This window comes from Theropithecus gelada, chromosome 6 (assembly GCF_003255815.1).
Source record: "Theropithecus gelada isolate Dixy chromosome 6, Tgel_1.0, whole genome shotgun sequence".
NCBI classification, from domain to species: Eukaryota; Metazoa; Chordata; class Mammalia; order Primates; family Cercopithecidae; genus Theropithecus; species Theropithecus gelada.
In genome coordinates this window covers 171993236-172014318 of record NC_037673.1, presented here as the reverse complement: position 1 = coordinate 172014318, position 21083 = coordinate 171993236, and positions in this window count along the sequence as shown.

The window sequence follows — 21083 nt, the reverse complement described above, 5'->3', positions numbered from 1 at the left end:
ATAGGGGATGAGAAATTAGGCAGGAATTGGTTTGGACTTGGCTGCAATGCCTCTATTCCATAGACAGCAGAGAACTGTTGAACAACTGCTTTAACAACTGCCATCACCACCTGACCATCCCCACAGCAACAGCATTGAATCAATACTTTACAATTTGTAAAGTGCTTTAATAGTGCGCCATCCCTGTGAGCTTGTTCTTATTGTCCGTAGAACCTAGTAGAGAACCTGAGACAGTGTAGGTGCTCAGTATTTGTACAGGAACAGTTGGACACAGGTGGGAATCTAGCTTAAAGGCTGCTGCAATAATTCAAAGGGATGAGAAGTATCACTTAATCCAGGAGTGCACAACTCTGGACTATGGACTCTGGAAAGTTGAAGTGTATTGCCCCTTATTTCCAAGCACTTTGGGGAGGCTGGAATTTAGCTCTCCAAAATGGTTGCTGAATAATTATAACAATTTTCCTTTCCCATATACAGAAAAGCATATTAGCACCTAGACAGCCAATGCCCAGCTAAGCCAGGATTTCCTCTGTTGTATATATGCACTTTATGTCTTTTGGCTCCTGGATTTTGGCCCTGATGGACTTTATTATGTGGCAATAACATTATATGCCATCATTTGTTTTCTTGATTTAAAGGGCAATCACCATGCTAATGAAACAGTCTTGGCACAAGAACTAAAATCTACCTTCTGTCTCTTCATCCCTCAGGGAAGTCCACACAGACTCTGATAATGGCTAACTTACAGAGGGCTGAATTGTATCAGGGACCGTTAAAGCCTTTGAAACATATTAACCCAATGAGGTAGGTATGACTGTCATCCCCACTTCACAGACGAGTAAGAAAGAAGTCAAGATATTTGTACTCTGAAGAGGTCAAGATTGTACTCTGATGGAGGCAACCTTCAATATCCAGCTGCTTAATTTGAAAGGCTGGGCTGGGCGCAGTGGCTCATCACTTGTAATCCCAGCACTTTGGGAGGCCAAGGCAGGTGGACTGCCTGAGGTCAGGAGTTCAAGACAAGCCTAGCTAACATGGTGAAACCCCGTCTCTACTAAAAATACAAAAATTAGCCGGATGTGGTGGTGCACGCCTGTAGTCCTAGCTACTGGGAAGGTTGAGGCAGGATAATAGCTTGAACCCTGGAGATGGAAGTTGCAGTGAGCCGAGAACATGCCACTGTATTCTAGCCTGTGTGACAGAGTAAGACTCTGTCCAAAAAAAAAAAAAAAAAAAAAAATCTCCAGGCTCCAACACTACAGCTAAATGCCTCTAAGGTAAAACATTTTCATTCTGTTTCCTGCCAGACCTGTTCAACCCTGGACAAAATAATTTCATTTCTGCAAGCCTCAGTTTCCTCTTCTGTACAGTGGGGATCAAAATACCTATCAAGGAATGTTGCTAGAGGAAATAAATAAAGGAATGTATGAACACTTCCAAATGATGCTACTTCCTCTCCTGATCTTCCTCATTTGGAACAGTCGCTCCACTGTATGCCCAACTGCTGGAGTCATAAACCCAGAGTCCACTGTTGAGTTATTCCTTCTCCTTCACATCCAATCCATCAACAAGTCATTTAGGTTCTTTTACCAAAGCATATCCTAAATTAGTCCACTTCCCTCCTTCCCCACCACATCCCCTGTAGTTCTCTTCACCATCATTTCCTGCCTGGACCACTACAACATCCTCTTACCTGGTCTCTCTGGTTCCTTTCTTGCTCCCCCAAATAATTTGTAAAATATATATCCCATACAGAAAAGAACACAAATTGTGTGAACATCTTGATTATCACAAAGTGAACACAAGTGTGTAACCAACAACCATATAATGAAACAGAACATGATAGCCCCCAATTTGATATCCCTGTTATCCCCTCTCAAAGGAAAGCAAAGCACAATTCTGACTTCTGACCCTATAATTTCACCAATTTTTAAACTTCATAAAATGGAACTCTACAGGTAGGGCATGGTGGCTCACGCCTGTAATCCCAGCATTTTGGGAGGCCGAGGCAGGCGGATTGCCTGAGGTCAGGAGTTCGAGACCAGCCTGGCTGACATGGTGAAACCCCGTCTCTACTAAAAACACACAAAAAATTAGCCAGGCGTGGTGGCGCACACCTGTAGTCCCAGCTACTCAGGAGGCTGAGGCAGGAGAATCACTTCAACCCCAGAGGCGGAGGTTGCAGTGAGCCGAGATCGTGCCATTGCACTCCAGCCTACATGACAGAGTGAGACTTCGTTTCAAAAAACAAACAAACAAGCAACAACAACAACAACAACAAACCAACTAGACAATACATATGCTTTTGAATTTTGATTTTTTTCTTTTGCTCAATATTAGGTTTTTGAGATTCATCCATATTGTTGTCTGTGTCAGCAATGTTATTTTTCATGCTGTGTAGTATTTCACTATATGAATACACCTCAGTTTGTTGATGGAGTGTTTCATTGTTTCCAAGCTTTGTGTAAATCTTTTGATACATACATGCAGGTGTTTTGGTCAGTTATTTTCCCAGAAGTGGAGTTTCTGGGTGAGGTATGCAAATACTTAGCTTTAGCAGATACTCCCAAACAGTTTCCGAAAGTGGGGATACCAATTTTTGTTTTGTTTTTCTTTTTTTGAGATAGAGTCTTGCCCTGTCACCCAGGCTGCAGTGCAGTGGCATGATCTTGGCTCACTCCAACCTCCACCTCCCAGGTTCAAGTGATTCTTGTGCTTCAGCCTCCTGAATAGCTGGGATTACAGGCATGCACTACCATTCCTGGCTAATTTTTTTGTATTTTTAGTAGAGATGGGATTTCACCATGTTGCCCAGGCTGGTCTTGAACTCCTGAGCTCAGGCAATCTGCCTGTCTTGGCCTCCCAAACTGCTAGGATTACAGGTGTGAGCCACCACACTCAGCCAAGGGATACCAGTTTTAATCCTGTATGTTGTGTATGAGAATTCTAGTTGCTCCATCTCCTCACCAACACTTGGTATTGTCAGTCTGTTTTTAATTTTAGACAATCTATGATATTTAGTGGTTTTAATTTTAATTTACCTCATGACTAATAAAGTAATTTTCCACTTTTAATGATTATTTGAAAACTTTCTTTTGTAAAGTACCTGTTAATGACTTTTGTCAACTTTTCTATTGTGATTTTTTTTCTTGATTAATATGACTTTTATATCTATTCTGGAGAGGGATCCTTTGAGATTATATATATTGTAAATATCTTCTCCTATCAGGTGGTTTGCTACTTTCCCTCTGTTGGTGGTGTCTTTTGATAACCAAAAGTTGCTAATTTATTAAAGTTCAATTTATCTGCTTGTAAAGCACTTTTCGTGTTCTGTTTAATTTTTGCCTACTCGAGATTATGAAAATATTCTCTTTGTTATCTTATAGAATCTTTATTGTTTTACTTTTTATATTTATATTTGTAGTCCACATCAAATTTATTTTAGTATATGGTGTAAAGTATTGGTTATGATTTTTTTTTTTACCCATGTCATTATCCTATTGATACAGCACCATTTATTGAAAGAAAGACTATTTCCCTTTTCTGCTCTGGGTACTATCTTTGTTATAAATCAAGTACCCACATGTTTTAGTCCATTTTGTGTTGCTGTAACAGAATATCTGAGGCTGGGTAATTTATAGAGAAAAGTGACTTACTTGGTCCACAGTTCTGGTGGATGAAAAGTCCAGGCTTGGGCAGCTGCCTCTGGTGAGGACCTCATGCTGCTTCAATTCATGGCATAAAGTGGAAGGAGAGTGGGCACTGCAAAGAGGTCATATGGTAAGAGAGGAGATGAGAGAGTGAAACCAAGGAAACCAGACTCTTTAACAACCCACCTTCTGGGGGAACTAATCCATTCCTGTGAGAGCAGGAACCCACTCACCCCTGTGGGAGGACATTAATCTATTCATGAGGGATCCTCCCCCATGACCCAAACACTTCCCACTAGGCCCCACCTCCCAACACTACCACATTGGGGATCAAATTTTATCCTGAGTTTTGGCAGGGACAAAGCACATCCAAACAATTAGCACCACATTTGTGTGGGTCCAATGTGGCTTGTATGAACCAGATCAAATAACCAGCCTCTTGCTAAAAATTTCTTTTCTTTTTTTTTTTTTTTTTGAAACAGAGTGTTGCTCTGTCACCCAGGCTGGAGTGCAGTGGCAATCTCGGCTCACTGCAAGCTCCACCTCCTGGGTTCATGCCATTCTCCTGCCTCAGCCTCCCCAGCAGCTAGGACTACAGGCGCACGCCACCATGCCTGCCTAATTTTTGTATTTTTAGTAGAGACAGGGTTTCACCATGTTAGCCAGGATGGTCTCGATCTCCTGACATTGTGATCCACCCGCCTAGGCCTCCCAAAGTCCTGGGAATACAGGCGTGAGCCACCGCACCCGGCCACTAAAAATTTCTAATGGTATTTTTCCTGCTGAACTTAGAATGAAATCCAAACTTTATACAATGGCCTTCAAGGTGGCATAATTTGGTGCCACCTGGGTTTTTTATTTTATTATTCCATCGGTAACCCTGATGCTCACTCCACACTAGCTGCAGTTGCTTTGTGTACCTTGAACACATGCCTTTCGTTCTCGGCTTTGGGCCTTAGCTCCTTCCAGGAGTGCCCATTCTTCAATATTCAGGCCTTTGTGTCAATGTTTATTTCTCAGAGAAAGTTGAACTCCTTGCATTCTCTAAAATAGCCTCTTCTTGCCCCAAGTTGCACTATATGATTACCTTGTTTTATTTTTGATAACACACGCTACTCCTTGAAACATCTTATTTATGGTTATTTTCTGTTTCTTTCACTAGAATGTAATGTCCATGAGAGCAAGGACCATATCTGTTTTGTTTATCTCTGAACCCATAGCTAAAATGCTATGATAAGGACATTGGGTCTTAGTCATTTTGTGTTGCTACAACAAAATACCCGAGACTGAGTAACTTATAAAGAACAGAAGTTTATTTTCTCATCGTTTTGGAGGCTGGGAAGTACAAGATCAAGGCACCAGCATCTGGTGAGGGCCTCCTTGCTGTGCCCTCACATGGCAGAAGGTGGAAAGACAAAAGGGATGAATTCTGGTCTCACATGGCAGAAGAGCGGAAGAGAGAGCGCTCACTCCCACAAGCCCTTTTTATAGCGGCTTTAATCTGTTCATAAGGCAAGGCTTCATGACCTAAAAGCCCTCCCCAAAGACCCTGCCTCCCGGTGCTATTGCACTGGGGATTACATTTCCAGCATGTGTATTTTGAGGACACATACAGACCACAGCACCCACAGTGCTGGCAAAAGTAGTCAATGCATGTTTGTTGAATCAGTGAGAGAATGACACTTTTTCCACTCTAATTTCCATGTCATCTAGCTCTAGTGTCAATGCAATAAACAGCACCTCAAAAATTCTAGCATTGTATGACACACAACTGGGTAGGTAGACAATTTCCAACATCATCAATTTTGCACCTGACTTATTTTCCTATTGTTATTGATATTCATAAATCCCAGTTGTTATAATTTTAGCAAATCAATTTATATTAATTTTTTGAGGTGAAAAGAAGGAAAACTGATACTTCTTAAATGTTTATTATATCTCATCCAATCCTCAAAACAGCCATATGAAAGAAGGCGTTATCACCCCCAGTTAGCAGATGAAGAAATGACGACTCAGAGAGACAAGTATAGCTAGTGCTCACAGAAGCAGCTGGATTACATAAAATTACTCTAATAAAGCTGGTTCAAACCCATTTCAGATTATGCTATTGAAATCATGGCACATGCAATGGAGGCATTTAGCAGGTGATTCAAATATTGGCTTTGAGGACCTAAACCTGAGTTCTAGGCGTGGTCTTACCCCTCATCAACTTTGTGACATTGGGCAAGCCAGATGGAACTCAGTTTCCTCTCTGTAAAATGGGAATAAAATAAAACTACTTCTTAGCATTATTGACAGGATTAAATGGTAATATGACTATAAAGTGCTTGCATTTAAGAAGAGCTCAGTATATGTAGGTTGCTATTCTTATTGTTCGTGTCATATAGAGTAATTTCAGTTTGCTCTTTCAAGATGTTGCTGAGGAGTTGCAATAGGAGATAAGATGCCCAGAGGTAATTAATGCAGTTTTACAGTTGTATGTAAACTCCTTCAAGCCAGTACTTCAGTGAGTGAGTGATCCTCTTCTGATGGGAAAGAAGAACATTCTTAGCATGTCTCCACTCCTTGTGGAGAGGAAGGTAACAGGTTCAGAGAGGTGAAGTGACGTACCCAAGGTCACAGAGCTTGAATTCATGCCAAAATTCATCTGACTCTCAAGCTTTGGTACAAATTCAAGTCACGAAGGTGCTTGGTCCCCTCCCCTGGGTTCTGAAACCACAGCCCCTCCCTTCTCCACTGTGTCTGCCACAAGGATAAAGAAAATCCACAGATAATCCCTAAACCTCATTTGAAGCCAATAATCACATCCATTTATCTCCTCTCCAAGCTACTTATTGCAGCGGTGGATAAGAGGTCTGCTGATCAGGGTCCACAGCCTCTCTGGGCTCTGCCTGGCTGGGAGTAGGGAATGTTCTGGGACTGGGTGGGAGGCAGAGCCCTATGGTGAAAACAGTAGACAATCAGACCCTGACTCACGGTCTAGGGGTGGCATTGAGGGTCCGGAGGACCATAATATCCATAGCTCTCTCAACTGAGAGACAAGTACTTTGTGGTCATTTATCCAGTGAGACAGTAATAGCTCTCTGAGTCTCAGTTTCCCTATCTGCAAAACAGAGACAAGGAGATTTGTGTTGCATGGTCCTTGTGAACATTCAGTGACATATGTATGTGTAACAAGGTGTTAGTGAACTGTTTATATTTCAATGTCAGCTGAAGTCCCAGAGACCAGAAATAAAATGTATATGCCAAGCAGCCTCAGGCAAAGTGAGGTGCCTGTCTACCAATGGAGGATATACTAATTGATTCTGAAACAATTTTGACCAGGCTTGAGGGCATACAAAGTTGAAGTTAAAGAGAGAAGGAAAGGGGAATTCTTTGGAATTAGTGGAGTGCTGAGTATCACGCCACCCCATCACTGTCATGGGGAGGGAGAGGAGAACCTCAAGAGTGAGAGGGAGGATGGGAGTGGTAGCTTACACCTACAATCCCAATGCTTTGGGGGGCCAAGGTGGGAGAATCACTTTACGTCAGGAGTTTAAGATCAGCCTGGACAACATAGCGAGACCTCACCTCTACAAAATATACATATATATATTTGGTGAATACCTGTAGTACTAGCTACTTGGAAGGCTGAGTTTGGAGAATTGCTTGAGCCCAGGAGTTCAAAGTTGCAGTAAGCTGTGATTGTGCCACTGCATCCAGCCTGGGCAGCAGAGCAAGACCCTGTCTCTTAAAACAAAAGGTAAAAGGAAAAGGGGCTTCAAGGTTAGCTCTTGGAGGGTCTCATCTGGGTCTCCTGACATTGGAGAATCCTTGGGCTAGTGTCACCCCTGTCTGGAAGAGTCATTACAGACTGTCTTGATAGGATTCATTATTTCAACAAATATTTGCTGAGTACCCTAGGGGGCCAAGAATAGTTCTAGATGCTTAGAATTCATCAATGGATAAAACTGAAAATCTCTGTCTTTGAAAATTTCATCTTCTCGTGGAACAGGGAGACATATAATAAATCCATAAATATTTAAGACATTTGTTGTGGTAATTGTTATGGAAAAAGTTAAAACAGAGATGGTGCTAGAAGTACTGGAGATATTGATTTTTTTCCTGGGGGGTCAGAGAAGACCTTGCCTATAAGGTGATATTCAAGTACAAACTTGAAAGAAATGAGAGAATAAGCCCTGTGGGTAAGAAGCAGGGACCAGGTGGAGTGTGCCCCGCACATCTGTGGAACTGTGAAGACTGTAGGTGGCTGGAGTGGAGTGAATGAGGGGAAAGTGGTTGGAGGGAGAGGTCAGAGGAATGGAAGTGAGGGAGCTAAAATGCTATGATAAGGACATTGGGTCTTAGGCGGTATTCAATAAACACTGGATAATGAAAGGCAAGAACAGAGGGAAGGAGGGAGGCAAGGGACTTGGAGTCTGTTTGGAGTTGGTTTGGATACAGCCAGGGAATCTGCCTAGTGGAATATAATAGTACTATCAGGGGGCCTAAGGGTGGGTCATGCCATCAGCCAGACTCACCAATGATGGAATTCAGGGTGCCCAGAATCAAGGGCAGCATGAAACAGGCTGTCCTGGTGGGCCTGTGTGTGTACTGAGTAGGGGATGAAGAACTTGGGCTCGGTCTGTGTTTTGCCATTTGGGAGCAGCTTTGAGTTGGTTTTCTAGAAACTCATCTCCCAGGAAGTCAATGACAATGCCAGGAAAAAAAAATACAGACCTTAGGAGTTCAAGTCTCATCTTTATCACTGATCAGTTATGTGTTCTTGGCCAGAACCTCGGTTCGGTAATCTAGACATTGGAGTTACTTGTATCTACCTTTCAGAGAAAATGTGGGGCTCCAAAAATTAATGGATGAAAAGGAACTGTTCAAAAGTGTGCATGAAAACTTATGTTCATACAAAAAGCTGAACACAGATGTTTATAGCAGCTTTATTCATGATTTTGCAAAAACTTGGAAGCAGCCAAGATGTCCTTGAGTAGGTGAATGGATAAATAAACTGGGGAACATCCATACAATGAACATTATTCAGTCCTAAAAGGAAATGAGCTGTCAAGCCATAAATAGACATGAAGGAAACTTAACTGCATGTTAAGTGAAAGAAACCTGTCTGAAAAGGCTACGTATTGTATAATTCCAACTATATGACATTCTGGAAAGGGCAAAAGTATGGAGACAGTAAAAAGACCAGTGGCTGCCAGGGGTTGGGGGAGGGAGGAATGGTCAGTGGAACACAGAGGACTTTTAGAGCAGTGAAACTACTCCGTATGATACTACAGTGGTGGATACTTGTCATCATACATTTGTATAAACCCGCAGAATGTGCGACACTGAGTGAACCCAAATGTAAACTATGGGCTTTGGGTGATAATAATGTGTCAATGTAAGCTCATCAAATGCAACAAATGTACCCTCTGGTGGGAAATACTGATAAGTTGGTAGGCAATGCATGTGTGAGTGCAGAGGGTATGTGGATATCTCTGTATCTCCATTCAATTTTGCTGTGAACCTAAAACTGCTCTAAAAATTAAAGTATATATATGTATATTTCAAAGAGTTGTGCAAACATGCATTATTATGACCATTTTGAGGTCAGTTAAATATTTTAATGTGTTCTTCATTCAGGAAACATGTGGAGCTTGCAGTTTGGGGTCAATTTCTAGCGTTCTAACATTCATTTCCCCCTTCCTAAGAGTATCTTGCATTTCTCATCCATGTAGGTTGATTATTATTGACTCCATTCCCAGAGGGTACACCCAATTAGCTTAAACCAATGAGTATCTCTCATCCTCCTGACCACACAGATTACATATGGATTAACCAATGACATTTCGTCCAAATCAGCCAACCAAGACAATAAGACTCAACTTGGACACTTTTATTGAGTCATTGGGGAGTGGACTTGTGTAACTCTTGGAGATATTGACAGATGATCCTGTGATCAGGAGGGGAGCCAGCTTTAGGATGAGACCTTTAGGATGAGGGTACTGAATTCTTGGTGGCATCATTGAGTGTCTGGATCAAGCCTTACCTGAAGCTATGTCTACCTCTATCTTTTGCAATTCTACCAGTTGCCTAATTTCATTTATTTTTTAACCAGTTTAAGTTGGGTTTTCTGATACTTTCAGTATAATGAGTTCTAACTGCTATATAGTGGGTTCTGAGGCCCCAAAGTTCGGTTTAAAAAAGTTTGGATTTAGAATTTCCTAATGTGAAGCTGTATCCATAAACTTCCTGCACCAAGACCCATCCCCAAGGCAGTGTGAAATTTTTCAATACAGATTGAGCATTCTAAATCCGAAAACTTGAAATAAAAAATGCTTCAAAATCTGAAACTTCTTGAGTAAACGAAAAGCTCATTGAAGCATTTCAGACTTTAGATTTTCAAATTAGGAATGCTCAACTGGTAAGTAGAAAGTAAACATCCCAAAGTCCAAGAAAAGCCTGAAACACTTCTGGTCCCAAGATTTTCAGATAAGGGATGTTCAACTTGTATCAGGTTCCCCTGACTATGGAGTTGTTAATTGCTGCTTGCTTCTCTTCGTGATAATTGGGACCCATCTGGCAGAAATTTCAGCATTGTACTGTGGCATCGGGGACGGGATAGAATTGGTCTGGGTTATTTCCTGGATGAGGCTGATATAATCCAAGTATACATATAGAATGGAGAGGAGAGCCAAGGATAGCACAAGGGAAGAGGATGAAGAAAGATGAACTAAGGAGGTGGAGACAAGTGGGAGGCAGAGTGGGAGGGAGGACGGGGGAGTAGAGTGCACCTGGAGCTTTGGAGTGAGGCAGCCATCTTCAATGCTCTTCCTCAGTGAGTGCAAGCAGGGGCTGGGCATTTGCTGCAGGGGCTGTGCATTTGCTGAAGGATGGGCAAGCTGGGGCTGAAAGAGGATCCTGAGAGACTGGCGAACATCCTCCTCCTCTGGTACTAGGAAAAAACAAGTTTGGCCAGCAAAACACCACAGCCAAAGACACAACAATAACAGGTTGTGTTCCAGGCATATAGAAGAGGTTATTGGTTTCTGTTATGGCTAATTTTGTGCATCAGCTTGACTGGGCCTTAGGATGCCCAGACAAATGGTTAAACATTATTTCTGGGTGTGTCTGTGAAGACGTTTCTGGAAGTGATTAGCATTTGAATCGGTTGACCAAGGAAAGCAGATGGCCTCCCCATTATGTGTGGGCATCACCCATCCATTGAAGACCTGAATAGAATGAGAAAGGGGAGGAGGAGCAAATTAACTCTGCCTGACTGCTTGAGTTCAGGCATCAATCTTCTCCTGCCTTCTGCACTCTAGTTCTCAGGCCTTCAGACCTGACTCAAATCTATGCCATCAGCTTTCTGGTTCTCAGGCATTCAAACTACACCACCAGCTTTCCTGGGTCTCTAGCTTGCAGATGGCAGATAGTGGGACTTCTCAGCCTTCATAATTGTGTGAGCCAAAACCTTATAATAAATCTCTTCATATATATGAATATATATGTGTGTGTGGTTTCCAGAGAAACAGAACCTATATATATATGTATATATATACATAGACACATTTATACACACACTTATATATAAATATGTTCTGTCTCTCTGGAGAACCCTGACTAATAAAGTTTCCTAAGAATAACTGGGAACCAGAAAAAAGTTCCCACTCAATACAAACCACTTTGAGTAGGGATTAAAATTTTGGCATAAAGGCAGGTTCATAGATTTGACTTGGGCTTTGTCAACAGTTAAAAATATGAAATAAAGTAATGATATCCTATATTTAACAAATCATAGGTCATAATTGAAACTATGAGCTGAGTTTAAGGACAAACAAGAATTGAATCAAATGTTGATGTTCTTGAGAATGTATATTTTTTCCAGTGAAGTTGTTGGATAGCTCATTACTACTGCCTATATGTTTCATTCGGTTTTTGCTGTATACTTATCAAGAGAATCATTTCTTGAACAAATATTCATGAACTTTAAAATTTTTCACAAGGGTATCTCTTAATACTTTGAGATCACAAGTATTCTCTCTGAAGTGCTTTTGCATTCATTTGCATGGTGTTCCAGTTACTTTGGCTACAAAATAAATCATCCCAAAACTTAGTGGCTTGAAAAAACGACAATCATCTTTTTAGCTCACAAATCTGCCATTGAGGCATGGGCTGGCAGGGAAGTGTAGTCTCTGCTCCACATGCGGATGCTGGGCAGGACTAGAGGGTCCACTTGCAGAACTGCTCACTTGCATGGTGGGCAAGTGGTGTTGACTCTCAGTGGGGAGCCCAGTAGGAGCTGAGAAGGGAGAGTGCCCTTGTTTCTCTCTAGCTTGAGCCTCTCCCTGTAAACCTCTCCACAGGTTGGCCATCCTTCCCCTTGTCTGGATTCCAAGAATGAGCATCTCAAGGAAACCAGGCTGAGTCACATGACTTTTTCTCATCTGGTCGCAAAGGTCAAATAATGAACAAAAAGGTGAACTCAAGAGATCTACTGTGCAACATAGTGACTATAGTTAGTAATAATGAATTACATACTGGAAAATTGCTAACAGAGTAGATTTTAAGTGTTCTTGTCATCAATGAGTAAGTACATGAAGTAATGCAAAAAAAAGTCAAATAGTGTCTTTTGCCCTACTCTATTTGTCAACCAATCACTGATTCAAGGGAAATGGATTCTACTTCTCTTTGAGAAGGATGTAAAAAAATTGGGAGGCCATGTTTTAAAATAACTACTGTTCACCCTCTGGCCATAAATTGTTTATGTTCTTCCCATGTGCAAAATATACTCCTACTAATGCTTCCCCCAAGTCCCATCTATTATGTCATTAGGAGCAGGCTCAAGATCTAGAACCTTGTCATTGAAATCAAGCTTAGCTGTGGATGAGGCTCCTTGGGTGCAGTGCACTGGGTACAGTTCTTTGAGTACTATTCCTCTTAATCTAAAGCCCAGTTACCTAAACAGATATGTTATGTCCCCTCCTGACATAATGTGGCAAACACAGGAAAATTGCTAAAAGAACTCCACCCTGACAACCCACATCCCGTGTTGAGCAATGAGGTAACTGGGACAGGAGATGTGATCCTGACACTGTAATATTTGGTCCCAATTTGGAGGAGTTTATTTGAGAGGTCCTATCCCTTAATCTTTGTTTGGAAGACTTTGGTATGTGTGTTACTTTATGCACACTCAGCCACCTAAAGCTCAAAAGTTTCTTTCCAGATTAGTGCTCCCAGTATCCCAGTCAAGTTGGGTGAATTCTCCCCTGAAATTCTTCCATTATTCCTGAAGCAAAGGTGAGGAAAATATCAATATTACATGTATCTTACCTATGGTTAAGGGGAGAAAATGGTGATGATGCACTACCATATTACTTTAACAAGTTATTTTATTTGGAAATAGTTCAGGCTCACAGAAAATTTGCAAGAATAGTACAAAGAACTCCAATATACTCCTTCCCCAGACTCAAGATGAATAATTTCAATGAATCACTGCCCAATTCCAAAAGAGAGGTTAGGTGAAAAGAGAGAGCTGAATGTCTCTGAGAATCCAGACAAATTTTGGGCTCACCTCCAGCTACAATTTGAGCACAACTCCTTCAAAATCCTGATAATGAACATCATTTGACTGTTGGCCAGGAATCTTCCCCCTTGCTTTATGGTAAGAGGATCCCACATTTCCTTGGAACTATCTCTTCCCCATTTGACAACATGTGGTTTATTTGGAATTAACCCCACCATGGCTCTCTTGAACCAACCAAAGATGGGACCTAAGCTGGTCTAGTAGGAGTGAATCTGTTCAAATTATGCTGGGAATTCTAGTATAAAGAGCTATTCTTTCCCCTAGGATAGAAAATTGGAAACATATAGCCTTAGAATGCACTTGAAACTATCTTGGGAATACTAAGGAAATAGCCTTAAGATGAGTGCCACACTGAAGAAGACAGAGCTAACAGAGAAAGAAATCAGATCCTTGGTGATGTCATTGAGCTGCTGCTGGATCTAGCTTTACCTGAACTGAACTACTTCTGAGGTTTTATGCCCATCAGCCAATGAATTCCTTTTACTTTTTAGTCAGTTTAAATTAGGTTCTCTGTTATTTTCAACAAAAGTTTGTTAATATGTACTCAATATGGGTACCCATATAGGACAAAGGATAAATTCTAGTGATGAGAAACGGTCCCAATTTCAGGACCAGAAGTGTTGTACAGTGTGTGATTAGAGCATGGGGCTAGTGTTCTTTCAACCCTCCTGCTTTTGTCCATGATTGGAGCAGTACTGGGTCTGCAAAGAGTGGTGGTCAGGAGGCCACAGCTATGAGGAGAAGAGGAGAGTAAAGGTTGAAGCCTGATGCTGGGGAGAGCAGAGACCATGCCTGGAGTAGATCCATCTCAGAATACAGAGAAAGGATAGATGCAGGGCTGGACAGTTTTAGGGGGAAGGCAAGAAGGGGAGCCTCAGGCTCTTAGAAACCCTGCTTGAGTGCCAACAGATTACTCTTCTAGGTACAGAATAGATGTAGAAGAGGCTGCATGGGAAGCAGTAGATCACAGGAACATACAGTTACAATGTATTATTCACCTGTGATGATGATGGTGACAATGATGTTGTTAATTATAATAACAATGATAATAATGATGATGATATTGATGAAGATAATAGCATTGGTTGAAAATTAATCCCTATACATGTTTATTGATGTCTGCTATCTTGAAATGATGTCTGCTGTCTTGCCACGCTCAGTATCCATTCCCCCTTTACTCTATAAGAGCATCTTGATTTTCTTTGAATACTCCTTTCTCTGCTTTCAGTCCATTATCTGGGTAGAGTAGAGCCAGTGTGGAACTCTGTATTCTAGACATGGACACATGACCCAATGTTGGCCAAGGGTAACATGATATCTCCCTGGGCACAGTGATAAGTGGAGGAGTAAACATATAACCAAAAGTGGTCCAATCAGAGCCAATGAGGGCCAGTCTTAAGACTACTGGGAATGAAGCATTCTTTCTCTATTAGAGAAAGCTTAGTGCTGCTGGAGCCAGTTTGTCACCCTGAGGGAAGGTGCTTTAGTCCATTTTGTGTTGCTATAAAGGAATATCTGAGGCTGAGTAATTTATAAAGAAAGAGGTTTATTTGGCTCACAGTTCTTCAGGCCATACAAGAAGCATGGCACCAGCATCTGCCTCTGATGAGAGCCTCAGAAAACTTCTAATCATGGTGGAAGATGAAGGGGGAGCAGGCACGTCACATGTTGAGAAAGGAGGAAGCAAGAGAGACAGGGGAAAGGTGCCAGACTCTTTTAAGCACCAAGCTCTGAATGTGAACTAATAGAGCAAGAACTCACTCATTATCATGGGGATGACGCTGAGCCATTCATGGGGGATCTACCCTAACGACCTAACACCTGCCACGAGGCCCCACCCCCAACTTTAGGAATCAACTTTCAACATGAGATTGGGTGGTGGGGGGCAAATATGCAAACAATATTAGAAGGCTTGTAGGAAAATAGAGCCAACTGAGACAGAGAGAAAGAGGGAGATTTCTGATGATGTTTGAGCATGTAGTTTCAGGTGTGTCTGAAATTATATCTGCTCTTAAACTTTTCAGTAACACTTTGGACAAATAAATACCCACCTCATTGATTTTTTGCATAGTTTAGCTTTTGCTTAACATGCCATTAGATGGGTATCTGTCATTTACAATCCTTACAATAATCCCATGAGGTAGACATTTATTATCCCTCTTTTACAGATAAGAAAACTGAGGCTGAGTGAAAAGTGACTGCTTCAACCCACACAGCTGGTAAAAGGCCAAGCTCAATAAAAATCAAACCCTTTTCTGGCTCTGGGCCCAGTGAGTTGCACATTCCATGCCCTGGATGAGTTCCATGTTCCTTTCCAGCTCTCAGATTCTATCTCTCTGTGCTCACTGTCTCCGAACTGGATAGGTGCCAGGTCGGGGGCAGCAGGTAGTGGACCAGCTGCTGCCTGGGTCAGGAGCCCAGCATGTTCTCAAGGACACAGATGGGCTGGCAGCCTTGTGCTCTGGGCAGGGAGCCTAAGGCGGGGGTGGACACTGGTTCCCGGAGAAAAAGCTCATTCAAGACTCACTGATGCCCAGCACTGGGCTCCAAGCCTCCAGAACCAAGGTTTGGCACAACTTCTCTTTATGTGCCCAGTGCCCAGCGTGGAATGTCTGTTTAACTCAGCTCTTGAGAGCGCCTACACAATTGGAGGGAACCCCCTTTGGTGATGGTGACTGTTTGCTTAAATGTGTGTGTGTGTTTGCAGGGGGAAGCATGGAAAAACCTGGAGGCTTCTTCTACATTCCAAGGGCCTGTCACTCCCAGAGGAGCCCGGAAAAGTCTTGTTGAATTGAGATAATCAAATATCTGTTTTTCAAATCCCTTTGAGTTACCAGACTCTCCACTGCAGAATTACAATTATTTGATTTTTGTATAATGAATAAATTAGTAGATGACATTCTATAGAATACAAATAAAACACCACTACTAATTGCTAGTTAGCACCTTTTGCAGAACACCTATTATGTGTCAGACACTAGCTGGACGCTTTATATTTATGACTGCATTTGATTCTCATTATAGCCTATGAAGAATGTGTCATTATTTGTTTTATATATAGATGAAGAAACAGAGGCACAGGGACATTAAATCACATATCCAAAGCCACAAATAATGCATGTCTGAGAACTAGGAATTTCCACCCAGAATTGGATGACGTCAAAGCCACGGTTTTTTCCACTCTACCTGTTCTGCCGCCAAGTATTGAGTGGAACAAGAGCAATCAGAAGTCCTCAAGGCAGGCTGGGCATGGTAGCTCACACCTCTAATCCCACCGCTTTGAAAGGCCAAGGAGGGAGGATCCCTTAAGCTCAGGAGTTCAAGATTAGCCTAGGCACTAAAGTGGGACCTCATCTGTATAAAAAGATTAAAAAATCAGCCAGGCATGGTGGCGCATGCCTGTAGTACCAGTTGCTTGGGAGGCTGCGGTGGGAAAATTACTTGAGCCCAGGTTGCAGCAAGCCATGATTATACAACTGCACTCCAGCCTGGGAGACAGAGACCCTGTCTTTAAAAAAAAGAAATCCTCAAGGCAGATGGTAGTTTTCACTTGATTCAAGCAGCTGGAAGAGCTGTTTCTTCCAGTCCAGGTTTGAATGTATTTTAGCTCCTGGCTTTCTCCTTCTGCTTGGCTCCCAGGAAACACAGACTCAAATGGCCAGTGCAGAAGCCTTCATCTTTCTGATTCCAACCCCACTCTCATTCCTGTCTTCCTGATTTTACTGACCGAAGCCAGTTAGCCAAGACAGACGCCTGGGCATTCTCGGAGACTTTTTCCTTTTTATTCCTCACGTCTAACTCATTGTTAGGTCTGGTACTATGTGGACCCCCATCACCACCTCAGCTTCCCATATCAGTTTAGGCAGCATCATCTCTTTCCCTGGTGAATGCAGCAGGCTCCTCACTGGCCTTCCTGCCTTCATTCTCCTCCAATTTATTGTCCACATCAATTGCACGAGTGACCTTTCTTTCACACAGATGTGATCTCAGTCACTGCTCATTGCCTGTAGGGTAAAGTTTGAATGCCTTAGTCCAACGTCCATAGATTGACAGCTGTCTCTTTCCCTAGCCTCATCTACCACACCCTCTTGTCTTGCCACTCCCTCAAAGCCCATGCCCTTATAACTTTTTGTCACCAGTATGAGGCAGAAGACAAGAGGTGAGTACCGTGAAGAGTGAGATGAAGAAGAGAGGGTTGACCCTTTCCACTAGAAAAAACAATGTGTTCAGTGTCGTGGGATCTCACTCATTAGAACTGCATTCTTCCTTTTGGGGAAGAAGTGGGATGAGGAGTGGGCCAGAGCGTGGACAGGGTTCCACTCTACCTGGACGTTGTTGGGATCAGAAAGATAAAGTAGGTACAGTGGAAATTGTCCAGTTGGCCTCCACTTAACTGTCTCACTGGATCAATGACTTCACCTGCAATCCTATTGCCGGATGTTGGTGGCAGGTGGAGCCCCAAGACCATTAAATTGCTCTCCCGTTGAGATGACCCGGGTTTTCCTGCTTTTGTCAGTCAACTTGCTGCTTAGCAGGAATCAGTTGTATTTGCTACCCTGCAACAATTCATCTCTGTGGAGGGCTTCTAAAGCATTCAGTTTAGCTTTCATAGGAGCAACCATTCTTTTTTGTGCCCATATTTTGTCAGTGTACATCATGTTTAACTAAACAACATAATTACAATAGCGAGTTCAATATCTGTAATATATCAGAAAAAAGTTCTGTTTTCTATGAGCACTGACCTGAATGATTTGAAAAGACCCCATAAATGTCAGTTGCTAAAAAAAATTCTGTACAAATGTGTGTGGGTTAGAGACCTGTAAAGTGTTAGGGGGTAAAACAAAACAAAACAAAACAGAAAAACAAAAAACACTGTCCATGATTCTGCACTCAAATTACATTTTCTTGTTCTACTTTAACAATGCCTGAAGTATGAGTGTCAATTGTATTATGGCTATGGCTTATAGAAAAAGGAGAACGCGGAACCCGATCAACAGAGCTATTTTGAGAGGCCTCAGAGGCCTTCATCTAAAATTATTTGGATACATGCACATTTATATACTTTAAGTTGAAGTAAGATGTTTAGCAGTATGTCGTTCATTAATTAAATTATTTCCTACTATAATGGACTTTTTTGATTACCAGTCAAATCTGGACCCCAACTGTGTAAACTTATATATATACACACACACACACACATATATACACATGTATGTATATATGTATATATACGTGTATATATACATACATATATATATGGGTGGGTAGAGGATCTCTGTCACTCATGCTGAGTGCAGTGGTATGATTATGGTTCACTGCAGCCTCAAACTCCCAAGCTTGAGGATCCTCCTACGTGATCCTCCCACCTCAGCCTCTTGTGTTGCTAGAACTACAGGCTTGTGCTACCATGCCCCGATAATTTTTCATTTTTTGTAGAGACAGGATCTCACTATGCTGCCGAGGCTGGTCTTGACCTCCTGGATACAAACAATTCTCCCTCCTTGACCTGAGATTACTGGTGTGAGCCCTTGTGCCTGGCCAACTGAATTATATTACCACTGGGAGGAGAGAGTGGAGTGACAGCTGTGTTCAGGGATCCTGGGAGATGGGAGACCAGGTTATAGATAGCTGTAGAGGTAGATATAGACAGACATGTAGGCATAAATACATAGATGTAGAAATATAGGCATAGACATAGACTTGGATATATACATATATGATCACCATCTTTTAATATCCAGCTCATGAGACTCCTTCCCTAGATCATTCACTCTGTAGCTTGTACTTTCATGTCGGGTTTCACATGGCATGGTAATTATTTTTCTCTGTGTTTGGACATTCCCGAAAGAGTCAAGCCTTGATGAAATGAAAGGAGCCCAAGTTTTGAGATCAGACAGACTTGGGTTTGAATCTCAACATTTTCCCTTCCTGGCTGTGTGAATTTGGATAAGACCCATGACCTCCCTGAACTGAGCTGCAACCGTAAGCCAGAACACATGTAAAGTACTGAATAAATGGCAGCTGTCAGAATTCTTATTGAATATGTGCATCCCATTGGGTTCTACATTTCTGCTGATGCATTATTTTTTTCTGAGATCCCCAAGGCTGGACTGTGTCTTGTTCAACTTTGTCTTCACAATGCCCCTTGATAAGTATAAGAATGTGCTAAGAGTTTGAAGCATGAATAAATCATCTTGTACTTTTTTAACGTTGATCATAATTTTTGGATCATTGTCAGAGGCCATGGGCTGCTTCCTTGAAAGTTTCAGGGAGGCTGAGAGGAAGGAGACTGAAGGAGGCAGAGTTTGGAAAAGGATGGGGGACAGAGAAGGACAAGGGGGAAGAGAGAAAGGCAGGATATGGAGCATCTGGATGGCCTGTCCTTACCCCCCTGGTGGCCTCATTAGCTCTCAGAGCCCAGGTGATAGGATGCTGCTATGGCAGATACATGGGAGGCTGAGGCAGGCTGGTGGAGATGCAGCTGCTCTGTCAGCTGGAATGTCAGGGCCTGTCAGTTCACTCAGGTCCCTCTGGCTGGGAATGAAGCTGGAGCTGGAAGCCCCAAGAGAGATGACAGCAGATGCACTGATGGGGGCCGCGGAGGGACATAATCTTTCCCGAGTACCTGCTGGGTTTTTGGCACAATGCTGGGCACGTCTACACCCATCCTCATTTCCTGTTCACATTGACCCCGAGGAGTAGGACTAACTCCCACTGAGCTAAAGATAAGAGACTGAAGCCCAGAGAGGCTGAGTGTTCTGGCCAAGATCACACAGCTAGGAAGAGGATTTGAAACCAGATCAGTCTGAAGCTGTGGGCTGGGCCTTTTTCTCAAGGGGTCTTTCAGTCCATTCTGTTGGGCAGAGCTGACAAGGCTGCCAGGCCATTTTGAATGCACAACCTTGGGACCCCTGCAATGGAAGGGGCGCTGACTTAGAACCGGGAGCCCAGTGCAGAGGTTCCTGTTCTGCCCTTTCCTGGTAGTGTGACCTTAGTCAAGCCACTTCGCCTCCCAGAGCCTGACTTCCACCATGTATAACATGGGGGCAATGACACTTACCTGGACCATAAAATAGGCAAATTGGGAACGATACTGGTGGGCTGGCCCAGGTCCCCAATGCTGGTGGGACCTCAACCCTGGCTAGTGTCCAGGCTTTTGACACCATGGGGAGAAGGAATTCAAGGATGAGTCAGGAAATAGTGAGAGTAGGGAGATTTACTGCAAAGCAAAAAATACGTGCTCAAGGAAGGGGAGCGCAGGAGTATTCAAAGAAAGACACGCAAGGGGGTTTGGGGCTGCTACTTTTATGGATATCTTCACCCAAGGAGTGGAATATTCATGAAGATTCCTGGAAAAAGGTGGAGATTTCTCAGAACTGTGGTGCCACCCATTTTTACACTAAATATGTCCAGATGCTGGTGAATGTGTGCCTGGAATTTTCTATTCTCCTGCGACCACCCCATATTAGTCCTGTCTCAGGAGGGTGAAAATTATTCATAACGGTTGCAGGGTGCTTGCTCTGTGACAGGGACTATGATAAACCTCTTATGTGTAATCTCCTAATAAAACATCACACAACCGAAGGAGGTAGGGGTTGTTACCTTCATCTATTACAGAAGATGTGGAAATCCAGGCTTTAAAGGGTTATATGACTTTCTCTCCAGTAACACAGAGTGGGAGCTGGGCTGCATTGCCGGCCGCCAGCTCCAGAGCCTGCCTGCTTGCTCTGCTCTAAAATGTATATAAAAGGACTTTTTAGAATGTAAAAGAACAGACGTCTATTGTTTATTGCAGTTGCAATGCGCCAGACCTTTAGCCTGTAGCTTCCCATGCGTCATTCCACATATTCCCCAACGACCCTGGG